This window comes from Drosophila subpulchrella, unplaced genomic scaffold (assembly GCF_014743375.2).
Source record: "Drosophila subpulchrella strain 33 F10 #4 breed RU33 unplaced genomic scaffold, RU_Dsub_v1.1 Primary Assembly Seq107, whole genome shotgun sequence".
Taxonomy (NCBI): domain Eukaryota; kingdom Metazoa; phylum Arthropoda; class Insecta; order Diptera; family Drosophilidae; genus Drosophila; species Drosophila subpulchrella.
In genome coordinates, this window is record NW_023665449.1 from 54949 (window position 1) to 73993 (window position 19045).

Consider the following 19045-nt stretch of genomic DNA (forward strand, 5'->3'; position numbering starts at 1 on the left):
TAATGAAATTTTATAAGCATATGGTATATTATTGGATAATAATAATTTAATTATTATATTATTCATAATATTAACAAATATATGAAAAACATTATCTCACATTAGTAAATAATTTGAATGTGAAAAACGAAGAGAAATATTTTCTTTTTCAATCAAATAATACTGAGAAATGTCTAGCATAAAAAATTTATCTAGAATTGTCTCTTATTAAAGATTAGTAAATAGAAAGCCGTTGACAATATTATTATTCTTCGTTGATTCGTTAGACCAAACAAATGCCATACAAATATATAAAATATATAACGAATTTAATAAAATGTTTTATCATTATATATAAAGAATTAATTGCAAAAAAAGTTATACACAACCTCAACTCATATGGGACTACCCCCTGAATTTAAGCATATTAATTAGGGGAGGAAAAGAAACTAACCAGGATTTTCTTAGTAGCGGCGAGCGAAAAGAAATCAGTTCAGCACTAAGTCACTTTGTCTATATGGCAAATGTGAGATGCAGTGTATGGAGCGTCAATATTCTAGTATGAGAAATTAACGATTTAAGTCCTTCTTAAATGAGGCCATTTACCCATAGAGGGTGCCAGGCCCGTATAACGTTAATGATTACTAGATGATGTTTCCAAAGAGTCGTGTTGCTTGATAGTGCAGCACTAAGTGGGTGGTAAACTCCATCTAAAACTAAATATAACCATGAGACCGATAGTAAACAAGTACCGTGAGGGAAAGTTGAAAAGAACTCTGAATAGAGAGTTAAACAGTACGTGAAACTGCTTAGAGGTTAAGCCCGATGAACCTGAATATCCGTTATGGAAAATTCATCATTAAAATTGTAATATTTAAACAATATTATGATAATAGTGTGCATTTTTTCCATATAAGGACATTGTAATCTATTAGCATACAAAATTTATCATAAAATATAACTTATAGTTTATTCAAATTAATTTGCTTGCATTTTAACACAGAATAAATGTTATTAATTTGATAAAGTGCTGATAGATTTATATGAATACAGTGCGTTAATTTTTCGGAATTATATAATGGCATAATTATCATTGATTTTTGTGTTTATTATATGCACTTGTATGATTAACAATGCGAAAGATTCAGGATACCTTCGGGACCCGTCTTGAAACACGGACCAAGGAGTCTAACATATGTGCAAGTTATTGGGATATAAACCTAATAGCGTAATTAACTTGACTAATAATGGGATTAGTTTTTTAACTATTTATAGCTAATTAACACAATCCCGGGGCGTTCTATATAGTTATGTATAATGATATTTATATTATTTATGCCTCTAACTGGAACGTACCTTGAGCATATATGCTGTGACCCGAAAGATGGTGAACTATACTTGATCAGGTTGAAGTCAGGGGAAACCCTGATGGAAGACCGAAACAGTTCTGACGTGCAAATCGATTGTCAGAATTGAGTATAGGGGCGAAAGACCAATCGAACCATCTAGTAGCTGGTTCCTTCCGAAGTTTCCCTCAGGATAGCTGGTGCATTTTAATGTTATATAAAATAATCTTATCTGGTAAAGCGAATGATTAGAGGCCTTAGGGTCGAAACGATCTTAACCTATTCTCAAACTTTAAATGGGTAAGAACCTTAACTTTCTTGATATGAAGTTCAAGGTTATGATATAATGTGCCCAGTGGGCCACTTTTGGTAAGCAGAACTGGCGCTGTGGGATGAACCAAACGTAATGTTACGGTGCCCAAATTAACAACTCATGCAGATACCATGAAAGGCGTTGGTTGCTTAAAACAGCAGGACGGTGATCATGGAAGTCGAAATCCGCTAAGGAGTGTGTAACAACTCACCTGCCGAAGCAACTAGCCCTTAAAATGGATGGCGCTTAAGTTGTATACCTATACATTACCGCTAAAGTAGATGATTTATATTACTTGTGATATAAATTTTGAAACTTTAGTGAGTAGGAAGGTACAATGGTATGCGTAGAAGTGTTTGGCGTAAGCCTGCATGGAGCTGCCATTGGTACAGATCTTGGTGGTAGTAGCAAATAATCGAATGAGACCTTGGAGGACTGAAGTGGAGAAGGGTTTCGTGTGAACAGTGGTTGATCACGAGTTAGTCGGTCCTAAGTTCAAGGCGAAAGCCGAAAATTTTCAAGTAAAACACAAATGCCATACAAATATAATTATATTATATAAATCAAGCTAATTAATATACTTGAATAATTTTGAACGAAAGGGAATACGGTTCCAATTCCGTAACCTGTTGAGTATCCGTTTGTTATTAAATATGGGCCTCGTGCTCATCCTGGCAACAGGAACGACCATAAAGAAGCCGTCGAGAGATATCGGAAGAGTTTTCTTTTCTGTTTTATAGCCGTACTACCATGGAAGTCTTTCGCAGAGAGATATGGTAGATGGGCTAGAAGAGCATGACATATACTGTTGTGTCGATATTTTCTCCTCGGACCTTGAAAATTTATGGTGGGGACACGCAAACTTCTCAACAGGCCGTACCAATATCCGCAGCTGGTCTCCAAGGTGAAGAGTCTCTAGTCGATAGAATAATGTAGGTAAGGGAAGTCGGCAAATTAGATCCGTAACTTCGGGATAAGGATTGGCTCTGAAGATTGAGATAGTCGGGCTTGATTGGGAAACAATAACATGGTTTATGTGCTCGTTCTGGGTAAATAGAGTGTCTGGCATTTATGTTGGTCACTTGTTCCCCGGATAGTTTAGTTACGTAGCCAATTGTGGAACTTTCTTGCTAAAATTTTTAAGAATACTAATTGGGTTAAACCAATTAGTTCTTATTAATTATAACGATTATCAATTAACAATCAATTCAGAACTGGCACGGACTTGGGGAATCCGACTGTCTAATTAAAACAAAGCATTGTGATGGCCCTAGCGGGTGTTGACACAATGTGATTTCTGCCCAGTGCTCTGAATGTCAAAGTGAAGAAATTCAAGTAAGCGCGGGTCAACGGCGGGAGTAACTATGACTCTCTTAAGGTAGCCAAATGCCTCGTCATCTAATTAGTCACAAATATTCGCGCATTGTGGTCGCATAGTCATTCCGCGTGTTTTCTGCACGAAAAAGGTGGTGGGAAGGCCAAAATCGCGATTTTCCACCCCAGACATTTCGAGAACGTTCGACGTGCTGAGACAGAGGCGCTCTCTCGGGCGCCCCGTGTGTCAGGCCAATTTCGGCAATAAAACTCCTATTCCATTGCTAAAAATAGCACAAATATTCGCGCATTGTGGTCGCATAGTCATTCCGCGTGTTTTCTGCACGAAAAAGGTGGTGGGAAGGCCAAAATCGCGATTTTCCACCCCAGACATTTCGAGAACGTTCGACGTGCTGAGACAGAGGCGCTCTCTCGGGCGCCCCGTGTGTCAGGCCAATTTCGGCAATAAAACTCATACTTCATCGTTGTGAGAGAGGCGCTCTCTCTCGAGTGGCGCCCTGCCTTATCTAGATAACATTTTGACAGCAGCGCGGTTCGCGTCTGCACTAAATTTGAACCGGTTCGTGTCTCCGCAAATTGGTTGGTTTTTTTGGAAATCAGCTGATTTCATTCCGCCAGAGGGCGACTACTCCAGGATTCATAGCATACATTCGGCGACTCCTCATCGCTGTATCACTCCGCCAGAGGGCGGCGACTCCTAAAACTATTGCCTACATTTCGGCGACACCTCGTCGTCGATTTTTGTCAGCAGAGGGAAAGGAAATAAATAGTTCACTCACACAGTTAGCCGGCTGTGCTTGTTGGTGGTGCTGTCGCCATGGGTGACAATAGCAACACCGGCAGCATGGAAGTGGACAACGCGGCTGTAGCCGCACTCAAAAAATGCACTTGGCAGGTTCTGAAGCCGAGAGTCTTACCAAAAGGAGTCAAAAGGAGTCTACCTCCCGGGTCGCCAGAGGCAATTAGAGGCGTAAAGAAAATCATCGTGGAGAAACGGGAAAAATCTCCCAGCCCAACCCCGAGCTCCTCGAGCTCCTCGAGCCCCTCAAACATCTCTTCACCTGAGGAAGGTGAGATAACTCGCCCTTACATTTTTCCTAAAAAAGACCATAAAGAATAAGGCTGCCGTGAATCAAGACAAAAAGATGGATATTGGTCCTAGCACCTCTAACCGCTTCGCTTCTCTGCCGGTAGAGAGCAGCAATGAAAAGACCGTCGATAATGCCGAACCTAAAGCAGCACCCAAGCCCCCTCCAATCTTTGTGCCGGATGTAGAAAACATTGGCGAATTTTAAACGAACTGCGCACATTGGTGAATTCCGATACTTTCTCTTACAAGGCAACGGGAAGAGGCAACATCAGGCTGATGCCGAAGGACAGCACCACTTACCGAAAAATTGTTGCTCACCTGGACAACTGTCAAGTAGCTTTCCGTACCTTCCAACTGAAGGAAGAGCGAGCTTTCCGCATTGTTGTCAAAGGACTACACCATACTACACCAATTGAGGAGGTCAAGCACGCCTTTGTGAATCTCGGCCACAATGTGCGTGATGCTAAAAATGCAGTATCAAGAGTAACAAAAATGCCATTGTCGATGTTTTTCGTCAACCTCGAACCAGCTCCAACAAACAAGAAAGTCTTCGAAACCAACAGACTGTGCCATGCCGTCGTCTCCATTGAGGAGCCAAAAAAGTTCGACGGAGTGGTACAATGCTTCCGCTGCCAAGCTTTTGGGCATACTAAGAGGTACTGCAAACTCCAACATGTCTGTGTCAAATGCGGATTATCACACGACTCCCTGAATTGCATGAAGGCAAAGGAAGACCCACCTGTGTGCGGAAATTGTGGTGATGAACACACCGCCTCCTACCGCGGTTGTAGAGTCTACGTAGAAGCCAAGAAGCGCTTCAGCCCTAAGCCTAAGGCAGTAACTACTTCTTCATCCAATCCTGCTCCACACGCAAATTTCCCAGCGAGCAGTGCCGCGAACCAAACAGGGAATCACAAATACAGTTACGCCAACGTTGCTAGGGCTGCCGTCGGCTGGAAACTTCGACAATAATGGCCAGTCCCCCCTTGATGCCTTGGAGGAGAGAATGATGCGCCGAATGGAATCCATGATGAACTCCATGTTCAATCAGTTCCAAAACTTAGTGATGACAATGCTCTCCAACCAGAACAATCATAAATGTCCATAAACACCCAACTTATAATATGGAATGCGAACGGCTTGGCTCGGAGCAAGCCCGAGGTCGAGCATTATATAAAGACCAACCAAGTAGACATCTTACTCGTGTCCGAGACACACTTCACCACCAGATCCCACTTTACCATTCCCGGCTACGAAATAATCAACGCATTGCACCCTGGCGACCGGATGCGTGGAGGAGCCTCTATTATCATCAGACGCGGCATTCAATACGAGGAGCTCGAGCCCGTACAACTGGAATGGATGCAGTGTGCGAAAATCCACCTTATAACGTCGCAAGGCAAAATTACCATCGCCTCCGCATACCTCCCTCCAAGATACACACTGAGCCAAAGTGATCTGTCCGACGTACTACGGAATCTGGGTCCTAGATTCTTAATCGGAGGCGACTTCAACGCAAAACATACCTGGTGGGGATCACGAACCGTCAACCCGAAAGGAAGCACACTTCTTGGATGCATCAGGGCACTGGGTTTGCACCGTCTATTCAACTGGAGAGCCTACCTACTGGCCCACCGACCCAGCCAAAATTCCGGACCTCTTGGACTTTGCATTCAGCAGAGGAGTTGACCCCACAAAAATATCTACGGCTGCATGCCATGATCTTACATCCGATCACAGCATGGTCAAGATTTTGTATAACAACTCCTATCTGAGAAATCCAACTGTAGTCAAGCTCATCAGACGGAATACAAACATCCCGATTTTAAGTCTTGGCTAGAAAATCATGTAGACCCCCAGCCAGTTCTAGAAAGTCCAATAGACATCGACGAAGCGGTGGAGTACCTCACCAGACAGGTTCATCTGCAGCAAGCATCGCAACTCCAGAGGCTGAAACCACGCGAACGGTGCACACCCAGAGGCCACAGAGACAACTATCTCTGGTCAACCGAGCTGGCAACAATGGTAAGCGAAAAAACGGCGTTTGAGGAGGGTCTGGCAGCTTAGTAGAAGACGGTCAGACAAAACAATCTACAACAGGGCTTGTAAAGACCTTAGCAGGATGCTTCTTGATCTAAAAAGCAAGTCCCTAGAAGCTTACCCTCGCGGACCTTGAACCCTGTAGTGCACACCACAAGCTTTGAATGCAACAAGTATTTAAAGCGACCCACACGGAGGATAGCCCCGGTCAGATCATCAACTGGAGCTTGGTGTCGTTCAGACCAGGAAAAAGCAAACGCCTTTGCCGACCACTTAAAGAGTAGTTTCCCAGCCATTCGACCTGTGCGACCCAGTGGACCATCAAGAGACTCTTCATTTCCTGGATGTGGCGTGTCCCATGGACTTGCCCATTCCAGAAATCGACTGCGAGGAGATAGAGGAGGAGATAGCAAACACTCAAACCATCAAAGTCTCCCGGGTATGATCGCCTGGATGCCGCTGCTCTGAAGTTCATGCCGCCGAACTGCATCGGAAACCTAAAGTTCATCATGAACCAAAGTCTAAGACTCGGTCATTTCCCAACACAATGGAAATGTGCCGAAGTTATCGTCAATCGCCAAACCAGGTAGCCTGAGGCCGAACTGGGATCATACAGGCCCATCAGCCTCCTGTCAATTCTCTCAAAAATCCTGGAAAAATTATTCCTGAGGAGATTGATGCCTATATTAGAAGAACAACATGTTATCCCAGATCACCAGTTTGGCTTCAGGCGAGCTCACGGGACTATACAGCAGTGTCACAGGGGTAGTCAGCTGCATTCTAGACTCCTTCGAGACTAAAAGGTTCTGCTCTGCAGCGTTCCTAGACGTCAGGCAAGCGTTTGACAGAGTATGGCACCAGGGCCTACTGTTCAAATTAAAGCACAGCCTGCCTACCCCTTACTATCTTCTACTAAAGGGCTACCTCGAAAATAGAAGATTTTACGTAAGGTGCAAACATCAGGAATCGCCTATCCACGAAGTGGCCGCCGGAGTTCCCCAAGGCAGCGTGCTAAGTCCTATACTATACTCGGTGTATACCGCGGACATGCCCATTCCCTCTGGTAGCCACAGCATGGTATGCACATACGCGGATGACACGGCTTTCTTAGTCTCCGAAGACTCCCTGCCAATGGCTGCGCAAGGCCTACAACAAGCTCTGTCCAACATAGAACCATGGCTAAAGAGATGGAATATCATTATCAACCCAGAGAAGTCTACGCATATAACCTTCTCTCTAAGGCCAGGAATATCCCCAGCGGTTTTGTTAAACAATGCTGCCATACCACAACAGCCTTCAGTCAAATATCTGGGCCTGACACTGGACCGTAGACTAACATGGAAGGATCACATAGTGGCCAAAACAAAGCTAATGAAACTAAAAAGCCGGCAAATGTGGTGGTTATTGCAAAGAAGGAGTAAATTATCCTTAAAAAACAAATTGCTCCTTTATAATAGCATAATCAAACCAGCGTGGATTTATGGCATTGAAATATGGGGCACTGCAGCCAGTTCAAATTTAAAAAAACTAGAAAGAGCAGAAAACAGAATCCTGCGTCAAATTCTAAATGCGCCGTTCTACGTACGTAACACCACAATAAAGAGGGACTTAAAGCTTCCCACAGTGGTAGAAGAGGTAGCTAAATTCAGCAGAAGGCATCTGGATAAAATGGTAGCCCACATAAACCCACTCGCAACCAGAGTGCTGGATGGACAACCTCGGAGGTTAAAAAGACGACACCCTGCGGACCTGCCCTTCAGGGTCCCTTGATCCTAAGGCATCATAATTGATGTAACCACCAAAACTGACACACAAACTCACTAATCCACTCACACCTATCTTGTATAATCTTAATACACCTCAACACACAAAATATTGTTACCTCACACTCAATTTTATCAAATTTAATCTATTGCCCACCGGCAGACTAATATAAAGTATCATATCAAAAAAAAAAAAAAATCTAATTATTGTGACGCGCATGAATGGATTAACGAGATTCCTACTGTCCCTATCTACTATCTAGCGAAACCACAGCCAAGGGAACGGGCTTGGAATAATTAGCGGGGAAAGAAGACCCTTTTGAGCTTGACTCTAATCTGGCAGTGTAAGGAGACATAAGAGGTGTAGAATAAGTGGGAGATATTAGACTTCGGTTTGGTATCGCCAATGAAATACCACTACTCTTATTGTTTCCTTACTTACTTGATTAAATGGAACGTGTATCATTTCCTAGCCATTATACGGATATATTTATTATATCTTATGGTATTGGGTTTTGATGCAAGCTTCTTGATCAAAGTATCACGAGTTTGTTATATAATCGCAAACAAATTCTTTAATAAAACGGTGCATTTATGTATTTTTGATTTGAAAATTTGGTATAACTCCAATTACTCAGGTATGATCCAATTCAAGGACATTGCCAGGTAGGGAGTTTGACTGGGGCGGTACATCTCTCAAATAATAACGGAGGTGTCCCAAGGCCAGCTCAGTGCGGACAGAAACCACACATAGAGCAAAAGGGCAAATGCTGACTTGATCTCGGTGTTCAGTACACACAGGGACAGCAAAAGCTCGGCCTATCGATCCTTTTGGTTTAAAGAGTTTTTAACAAGAGGTGTCAGAAAAGTTACCATAGGGATAACTGGCTTGTGGCGGCCAAGCGTTCATAGCGACGTCGCTTTTTGATCCTTCGATGTCGGCTCTTCCTATCATTGTGAAGCAAAATTCACCAAGCGTTGGATTGTTCACCCATGCAAGGGAACGTGAGCTGGGTTTAGACCGTCGTGAGACAGGTTAGTTTTACCCTACTAATGACAAAACGTTGTTGCGACAGCATTCCTGCGTAGTACGAGAGGAACCGCAGGTACGGACCAATGGCACAATACTTGTTCGAGCGAACAGTGGTATGACGCTACGTCCGTTGGATTATGCCTGAACGCCTCTAAGGTCGTATCCGTGCTGGACTGCAATGATAAATAAGGGGCAATTTGCATTGTATGGCTTCTAAACCATTTAAAGTTTATAATTTACTTTATAAACGACAATGGATGTGATGCCAATGTAATTTGTAACATAGTAAATTGGGAGGATCTTTGATCACCTGATGCCGCGCTAGTTACATATAAAAGCATTATTTAATACAATGACAAAGCCTAGAATCAATTGTAAACGACTTTTGTAACAGGCAAGGTGTTGTAAGTGGTTGAGCAGCTGCCATACTGCGATCCACTGAAGCTTATCCTTTGCTTGATGATTCGATAATAAAGATGTTGCAAAGCGGGCATAATCATTATGCTTGCTTGCAGCATCGCACGCCACTTTGTTTGTGGTGTGTAAGGTAGGGAAGAAGAAATATAAAAGACCTAAATTGGAAACATCAATATATAAGTAAATATTGAACAAACAAAATGTATCGTCATCTTATTAGTGACGCGATGATAAAGTGGCAAACATATTCCATGTATAAATATTCCTATGGTATTAAAATTCAAGTAAAGAGGACATATATAAAAGTTTGTATATATGGTTCATTCAATGGTAGCAGCGGTTGGTTGGTTGGTGTCTGCTCCTCTTATTGTTCAAAACTTATGTTATGGTAGCAAGTCTATATCGTCATATTATTAGTGACGCGAAAAAGTAGTGGCAAAACATATTCCATGTATAAATAAATATTCCTATGGTATTGAAATTCAAGTAAAGAGGCCATTCAAGTAAAGAGGACTTATATAAATATAAGTATATGTTCCTTCAATGGTAGCAGCGCGGTTGGTTGGTTGGTGTGTCTGCTCCTCTTATTGTTCAAAACTTATGTTATGGTAGCAAGACTGTATCGTCATATTATTAGTGACGCGAAAAAGTAGTGGCAAAACATATTCCATGTATAAATATTCCTATGGTATTGAAATTCAAGTAAAGAGGACATATAAAATTACTATCAATGGTAGCAGTGGTTGGTTGGTTGGTGGTTGGTTGGCGGCTGCTCCTATTATTGTTCAAGACTTATGTTATGGTAGCAAGTCTGTATCGTCATATTAATTATTAGTGACGCGAAAAAGTAGTGGAAATCATATTCCATGTATAAATAGATTCCTATGGTAATGAAATTTTCAAGTAAAGAGAGGACCATTCAAGTAAGAGGACATATAAAAAGTAAGTATATGTTCCTCCAATGGTAGCAGTGGTTGGTTGGTTGGCGGCTGATCCTCTTATTGTTCAAAACTTATTTTATCAATATGAGTTTGGCAATACAATAAAGAAGACCAATCTAATCCATATAAAACTAAATGTATTATATGGATATGCTTAGGAAACCCATATATTCATAAAAAAAAATTATGTATAGAAAATTATACATATATCTTTTATATAAATGAATCGTATGGATATCGCCTTATGGTAGGTATAATAACTTTTTAAGGCATAATAATGTATAATATAGAAAATATACATTGAAATATAAATGCATTTTTATAGATATGGCGGCATATAAGTGCCATATACACAAGAATAAATAATAGAATTTACCAATATATAATTAAAATGAGATATATAAACCTAGTGAGGGGCTGCACTAGTATATGAATCGTATGGATATGGCTTATAGGTATAATACCTATAAGGCATAATAATGTATAATATAATAAATATAAATTAAGATATGAATGAATTATATAAATATGGCATAGAAATGCCATATACATAAGAATAAATGGTAGAATTTACCCATATATCACTGAAACACGATATATAAACCAAATGATAGCTGGCACTAGTACTGTAAACATGCACGCAATAGTGCGTGGGGTAAAAAACTACTATAGGGAGGTGGTCGTTGGCGGGCCCCTCCTCGTATTGGTCAAAACTTATGTTATGCATATGAATTTGTCAATACTATATAGAACGCCAAGCATATCCATATAAACTATGGATATGCATAGAAATCCATACAAAAATAAAAAAAAATTATGTATAGAAAAATATACATATATTTATATAAGTGAATCGTATGGATATGGCTTATAGGTATAATACCTATAAGGCATAATAATGTATAACAAGTAAATATACATTGAAATGTGAATGCATTGTATGGATATGGCATATAAATGCCATATATATAGAAATAAATTGTATATCAATGATATAACAATTATAAACCTAGTGAGGGGCGGCACTAGTGAATGAATCGTATGGATATGGCTTATAGGTATAATACCTATAAGGCATAATAATGTATAATATAATAAATATACATTAAGATATGAATGGATTGTATAAATATGGCATAGAAATGCCATATACATAAGAATAAATGGTAGAATTTACCCATATATCACTGAAACACGATATATAAACCTAGTGATAGCTGGCACTAGTACTGTAAACAGGCACGCAGTAGTGCGTGGGGTAAAAAACTACTATAGGGAGGTGGTCGTTGGCGGGCCCCTCCTCGTATTGGTCAAAACTTATGTTATGCATATGAATTTGTCAATACTATATAGAACGCCAAGCATATCCATATAAACTATGGATATGCATAGAAATCCATACAAAAGTAAAAAAAAATTATGTATAGAAAAATATACATATATTTATATAAGTGAATCGTATGGATATGGCTTATAGGTATAATACCTATAAGGCATAATAATGTATAACAAGTAAATATACATTGAAATGTGAATGCATTGTATGGATATGGCATATAAATGCCATATATATAGAAATAAATTGTATATCAATGATATAACAATTATAAACCTAGTGAGGGGCGGCACTAGTGAATGAATCGTATGGATATGGCTTATAGGTATAATACCTATAAGGCATAATAATGTATAATATAATAAATATACATTAAGATATGAATGGATTGTATAAATATGGCATAGAAATGCCATATACATAAGAATAAATGGTAGAATTTACCCATATATCACTGAAACACGATATATAAACCTAGTGATAGCTGGCACTAGTACTGTAAACAGGCACGCAGTAGTGCGTGGGGTAAAAAACTACTATAGGGAGGTGGTCGTTGGCGGGCCCCTCCTCGTATTGGTCAAAACTTATGTTATGCATATGAATTTGTCAATACTATATAGAACGCCAAGCATATCCATATAAACTATGGATATGCATAGAAATCCATACAAAAGTAAAAAAAAATTATGTATAGAAAAATATACATATATTTATATAAGTGAATCGTATGGATATGGCTTATAGGTATAATACCTATAAGGCATAATAATGTATAACAAGTAAATATACATTGAAATGTGAATGCATTGTATGGATATGGCATATAAATGCCATATATATAGAAATAAATTGTATATCAATGATATAACAATTATAAACCTAGTGAGGGGCGGCACTAGTGAATGAATCGTATGGATATGGCTTATAGGTATAATACCTATAAGGCATAATAATGTATAATATAATAAATATACATTAAGATATGAATGGATTGTATAAATATGGCATAGAAATGCCATATACATAAGAATAAATGGTAGAATTTACCCATATATCACTGAAACACGATATATAAACCTAGTGATAGCTGGCACTAGTACTGTAAACAGGCACGCAAGTAGTGCGTGGGGTAAAAAACTACTATAGGGAGGTGGTCGTTGGCGGGCCCCTCCTCGTATTGGTCAAAACTTATGTTATGCATATGAATTTGTCAATACTATATAGAACGCCAAGCATATCCATATAAACTATGGATATGCATAGAAATCCATACAAAAGTAAAAAAAAATTATGTATAGAAAAATATACATATATTTATATAAGTGAATCGTATGGATATGGCTTATAGGTATAATACCTATAAGGCATAATAATGTATAACAAGTAAATATACATTGAAATGTGAATGCATTGTATGGATATGGCATATAAATGCCATATATATAGAAATAAATTGTATATCAATGATATAACAATTATAAACCTAGTGAGGGGCGGCACTAGTGAATGAATCGTATGGATATGGCTTATAGGTATAATACCTATAAGGCATAATAATGTATAATATAATAAATATACATTAAGATATGAATGGATTGTATAAATATGGCATAGAAATGCCATATACATAAGAATAAATGGTAGAATTTACCCATATATCACTGAAACACGATATATAAACCTAGTGATAGCTGGCACTAGTACTGTAAACAGGCACGCAGTAGTGCGTGGGGTAAAAAACTACTATAGGGAGGTGGTCGTTGGCGGGCCCCTCCTCGTATTGGTCAAAACTTATGTTATGCATATGAATTTGTCAATACTATATAGAACGCCAAGCATATCCATATAAACTATGGATATGCATAGAAATCCATACAAAAGTAAAAAAAAATTATGTATAGAAAAATATACATATATTTATATAAGTGAATCGTATGGATATGGCTTATAGGTATAATACCTATAAGGCATAATAATGTATAACAAGTAAATATACATTGAAATGTGAATGCATTGTATGGATATGGCATATAAATGCCATATATATAGAAATAAATTGTATATCAATGATATAAAAATTATAAACCTAGTGAGGGGCGGCACTAGTGAATGAATCGTATGGATATGGCTTATAGGTATAATACCTATAAGGCATAATAATGTATAATATAATAAATATACATTAAGATATGAATGGATTGTATAAATATGGCATAGAAATGCCATATACATAAGAATAAATGGTAGAATTTACCCATATATCACTGAAACACGATATATAAACCTAGTGATAGCTGGCACTAGTACTGTAAACAGGCACGCAGTAGTGCGTGGGGTAAAAAACTACTATAGGGAGGTGGTCGTTGGCGGGCCCCTCCTCGTATTGGTCAAAACTTATGTTATGCATATGAATTTGTCAATACTATATAGAACGCCAAGCATATCCATATAAACTATGGATATGCATAGAAATCCATACAAAAGTAAAAAAAAATTATGTATAGAAAAATATACATATATTTATATAAGTGAATCGTATGGATATGGCTTATAGGTATAATACCTATAAGGCATAATAATGTATAACAAGTAAATATACATTGAAATGTGAATGCATTGTATGGATATGGCATATAAATGCCATATATATAGAAATAAATTGTATATCAATGATATAACAATTATAAACCTAGTGAGGGGCGGCACTAGTGAATGAATCGTATGGATATGGCTTATAGGTATAATACCTATAAGGCATAATAATGTATAATATAATAAATATACATTAAGATATGAATGGATTGTATAAATATGGCATAGAAATGCCATATACATAAGAATAAATGGTAGAATTTACCCATATATCACTGAAACATGATATATAAACCTAGTGATAGCTGGCACTAGTACTGTAAACAGGCACGCAGTAGTGCGTGGGGTAAAAAACTACTATAGGGAGGTGGTCGTTGGCGGGCCCCTCCTCGTATTGGTCAAAACTTATGTTATGCGTAAACATATGATTTTGTCAATACTATAAAGAAAACTTGTTTTGTACATACAAAACTAAATGAATTATATGGATATTGAAAAATAAATGGCATTATATCCATATAATGAAAATATACTTGTATTCTCTTATTATAAGAGAGAATACCGTATAGTTGGTTGGCAAAGACAATTGAAAATACCCGAATTGCAGATGATGGGTTCAAAAACTACTATAGGGTGGTGTAGCAAATAATATGAAGATGATATATCCATATAATGGATATACACTAGTATTCTCTTATTATAATAGAGAATACCATATAAATGGTTGGCAAAGACAATTGAAAATACCCGAATTGAAGTTGACGGGTTCAAAAACTATTATAGGGTGATGTAGCAAATAAAATAATGAAGATATATCCATATAATGGAATTATATGTGTATTCTCTTATTATATGAGAGAGTACCAAACGGTTGATTGGCAAAGACAATTGAAAATACCCGAATTAAAGATATTGGGTCCAAAAACTACTATAGGATGGTCAATGGGCCGGCCATCTACTATTGACGTGACAAAATACTGTCTGTCGGTAGAGAAGATATTAATCCGTCAAATTTGTTTCTTTATTCATTTATGAATATGAGACTTGGCTCCACGGTTAATATTTTAAGCCCAAAGATAATAATGTTGAAACAAAGGCCAAGGTTTCTATTATACATAGAATAACAAATTGTTTCCGAACTTTATCGTTAATCCAAATAAATAATTACAATTGAGGCAGGCTAATAATGATATATATTTTGTATTGATAATCTTGATATATATGTATATTGGTCTGCCATTATCACATACTGAGTTATGTGATAATTCCCTGCGGGGATAAATTAAAAGAGGTGTCCCTATATTAAAAGAAAATAATATATATATATATTATTTCTTCTAACGTACATATCATATATGCGCTCGGTTTTATATTATATATTACCAAAGAGTCTTATATGAATATATACAGATAAATTTTAAATTTATCATCAAAATACAAATGATTTAATTCAATATTTTATATTGGTTAAACAAAAATTGTACATGTGTGGATACAATAATGACGTATGTCGAACAAAAAAGATATTTTAGAATGAAATATGCAAATATAAAGAAAATTATTACGTATTACGAAAAAAAATATTGTGTTTTTAACATCAATAATTAAAAAACTTGTTATTATTAGTGGCGGAACAAGTATATATTGTGAAAACAACAAACGTATACGAATGCTATATAAAAATGGCCGTATTCGATAGAAAACAATCTATAAAATTTATATTGCTAATTTCTATTCAAAAATATGAATGAAATATGAATAAAAACATTATTCTGGTTGATCCTGCCAGTAGTTATATGCTTGTCTCAAAGATTAAGCCATGCATGTCTAAGTACACACGAATTAAAAGTGAAACCGCAAAAGGCTCATTATATCAGTTATGGTTCCTTAGATCGTTAACAGTTACTTGGATAACTGTGGTAATTCTAGAGCTAATACATGCAATTAAAACATGAACCTTATGGGACATGTGCTTTTATTAGGCTAAAACCAAGCGATCGCAAGATCGTTATATTGGTTGAACTCTAGATAACATGCAGATCGTATGGTCTTGTACCGACGACAGATCTTTCAAATGTCTGCCCTATCAACTTTTGATGGTAGTATCTAGGACTACCATGGTTGCAACGGGTAACGGGGAATCAGGGTTCGATTCCGGAGAGGGAGCCTGAGAAACGGCTACCACATCTAAGGAAGGCAGCAGGCGCGTAAATTACCCACTCCCAGCTCGGGGAGGTAGTGACGAAAAATAACAATACAGGACTCATATCCGAGGCCCTGTAATTGGAATGAGTACACTTTAAATCCTTTAACAAGGACCAATTGGAGGGCAAGTCTGGTGCCAGCAGCCGCGGTAATTCCAGCTCCAATAGCGTATATTAAAGTTGTTGCGGTTAAAACGTTCGTAGTTGAACTTGTGCTTCATACGGGTAGTACAACTTACAATTGTGGTTAGTACTATACCTTTATGTATGTAAGCGTATTACCGGTGGAGTTCTTACATGTGCTTAGATACTTGTATTTTTTCATATGTTCCTCCTATTTAAAAACCTGCATTAGTGCTCTTAAACGAGTGTTATTGTGGGCCGGTACAATTACTTTGAACAAATTAGAGTGCTTAAAGCAGGCTTCAAATGCCTGAATATTCTGTGCATGGGATAATGAAATAAGACCTCTGTTCTGCTTTCATTGGTTTTCAGATCAAGAGGTAATGATTAATAGAAGCAGTTTGGGGGCATTAGTATTACGACGCGAGAGGTGAAATTCTTGGACCGTCGTAAGACTAACTTAAGCGAAAGCATTTGCCAAAGATGTTTTCATTAATCAAGAACGAAAGTTAGAGGTTCGAAGGCGATCAGATACCGCCCTAGTTCTAACCATAAACGATGCCAGCTAGCAATTGGGTGTAGCTACTTTTATGGCTCTCTCAGTCGCTTCCCGGGAAACCAAAGCTTTTGGGCTCCGGGGGAAGTATGGTTGCAAAGCTGAAACTTAAAGGAATTGACGGAAGGGCACCACCAGGAGTGGAGCCTGCGGCTTAATTTGACTCAACACGGGAAAACTTACCAGGTCCGAACATAAGTGTGTAAGACAGATTGATAGCTCTTTCTCGAATCTATGGGTGGTGGTGCATGGCCGTTCTTAGTTCGTGGAGTGATTTGTCTGGTTAATTCCGATAACGAACGAGACTCAAATATATTAAATAGATATCTTCAGGATTATGGTGTTGAAGCTTATATAGCCTTCATTCATGGTGGCAGTAAAATGTTTATTGTGTTTGAATGTGTTTATATAAGTGGAGCCGTACCTGTTGGTTTGTCCCATTATAAGGACACTAGCTTCTTAAATGGACAAATTGCGTCTAGCAATAATGAGATTGAGCAATAACAGGTCTGTGATGCCCTTAGATGTCCTGGGCTGCACGCGCGCTACAATGAAAGTATCAACGTGTATTTCCTAGACCGAGAGGTCCGGGTAAACCGCTGAACCACTTTCATGCTTGGGATTGTGAACTGAAACTGTTCACATGAACTTGGAATTCCCAGTAAGTGTGAGTCATTAACTCGCATTGATTACGTCCCTGCCCTTTGTACACACCGCCCGTCGCTACTACCGATTGAATTATTTAGTGAGGTCTCCGGACGTGATCACTGTGACGCCTTGTGTGTTACGGTTGTTTCGCAAAAGTTGACCGAACTTGATTATTTAGAGGAAGTAAAAGTCGTAACAAGGTTTCCGTAGGTGAACCTGCGGAAGGATCATTATTGTTTAATATCCTTACCGTTAATAAAAAAATTTGTTTTTATTATAATAATATAATATATTATAGTAATACAAATAAAATATAAATTGCCAAAAATATGATCTTTTATAGATCAAATATAAAATTTCGAACAAGCAAATCGAAATAATAATTGTAATAATAAATATATTATTGCATTAAATAAGAGATAAATAAATAAGCAAAAGCAAACAAATAACAAATTCGAACAAGCAAATCGAAATTATTAAATTTATTTAATATTATTATTATATTGTATATTAAATGCAATTAATTAATAAAACACTGTGTGTATATGGACCATAATATACACGCGTTGCGATATGTATTGTTCATCTCAGTTATGCGCATACATTGGATAATGCAACAACCTAAAATGTACAATGTTGTACCTGATTATTACAGGTTAATGTTTTATATAAATTTCAATATATATCGCTAAAAAAAAGTATTAATACCGTAAATGCCATTTAAAAAATACTTGATATATTATTGGTTATATGAAACTAAGACATTTCGCAGCATTCGTTTTAGGTATAAAAATCAATTTATTGAAGGAATTGATATATGCCAGTAAAATGGTGTATTTTTAATTTCTTTCAATAAAAACATATATGACAAAATTACCAAACCAATATATAAAACTCTAAGCGGTGGATCACTCGGCTCATGGGTCGATGAAGAACGCAGCAAACTGTGCGTCATCGTGTGAACTGCAGGACACATGAACATCGACATTTTGAACGCATATCGCAGTCCATGCTGTTATGTACTTTAATTAATTTTATAGTGCTGCTTGGACTACATATGGTTGAGGGTTGTAAGACTATGCTAATTAAGTTGTTTATATAAATTTTATAATGAAATTTTATAAGCATATGGTATATTATTGGATAATAATAATTTAATTATTATATTATTCATAATATTAACAAATATATGAAAAACATTATCTCACATTAGTAAATAATTTGAATGTGAAAAACGAAGAGAAATATTTTCTTTTTCAATCAAATAATACTGAGAAATGTCTAGCATAAAAAATTTATCTAGAATTGTCTCTTATTAAAGATTAGTAA

At 37.5% G+C, this 19045-nt stretch overlaps 2 non-coding genes and 1 pseudogene across 2 annotated transcripts; all 3 read left to right on the forward strand.

Annotated features, from left to right (window-relative positions):
- Positions 1–364: 364 nt before the first annotated feature.
- LOC119558528 lies at positions 365–9367 on the forward strand (annotated as a pseudogene).
- Positions 9368–15954: 6587 nt separating this feature from the next.
- On the forward strand, positions 15955–17949 carry LOC119558524. Its single transcript, XR_005220235.1, has one exon. It is a non-coding gene; the product is annotated as a small subunit ribosomal RNA (ribosomal RNA).
- Positions 17950–18608: 659 nt separating this feature from the next.
- Positions 18609–18787, forward strand: LOC119558533. Its single transcript, XR_005220240.1, has one exon. It is a non-coding gene; the product is annotated as a 5.8S ribosomal RNA (ribosomal RNA).
- The last annotated feature ends 258 nt before the right edge of the window (positions 18788–19045 follow it).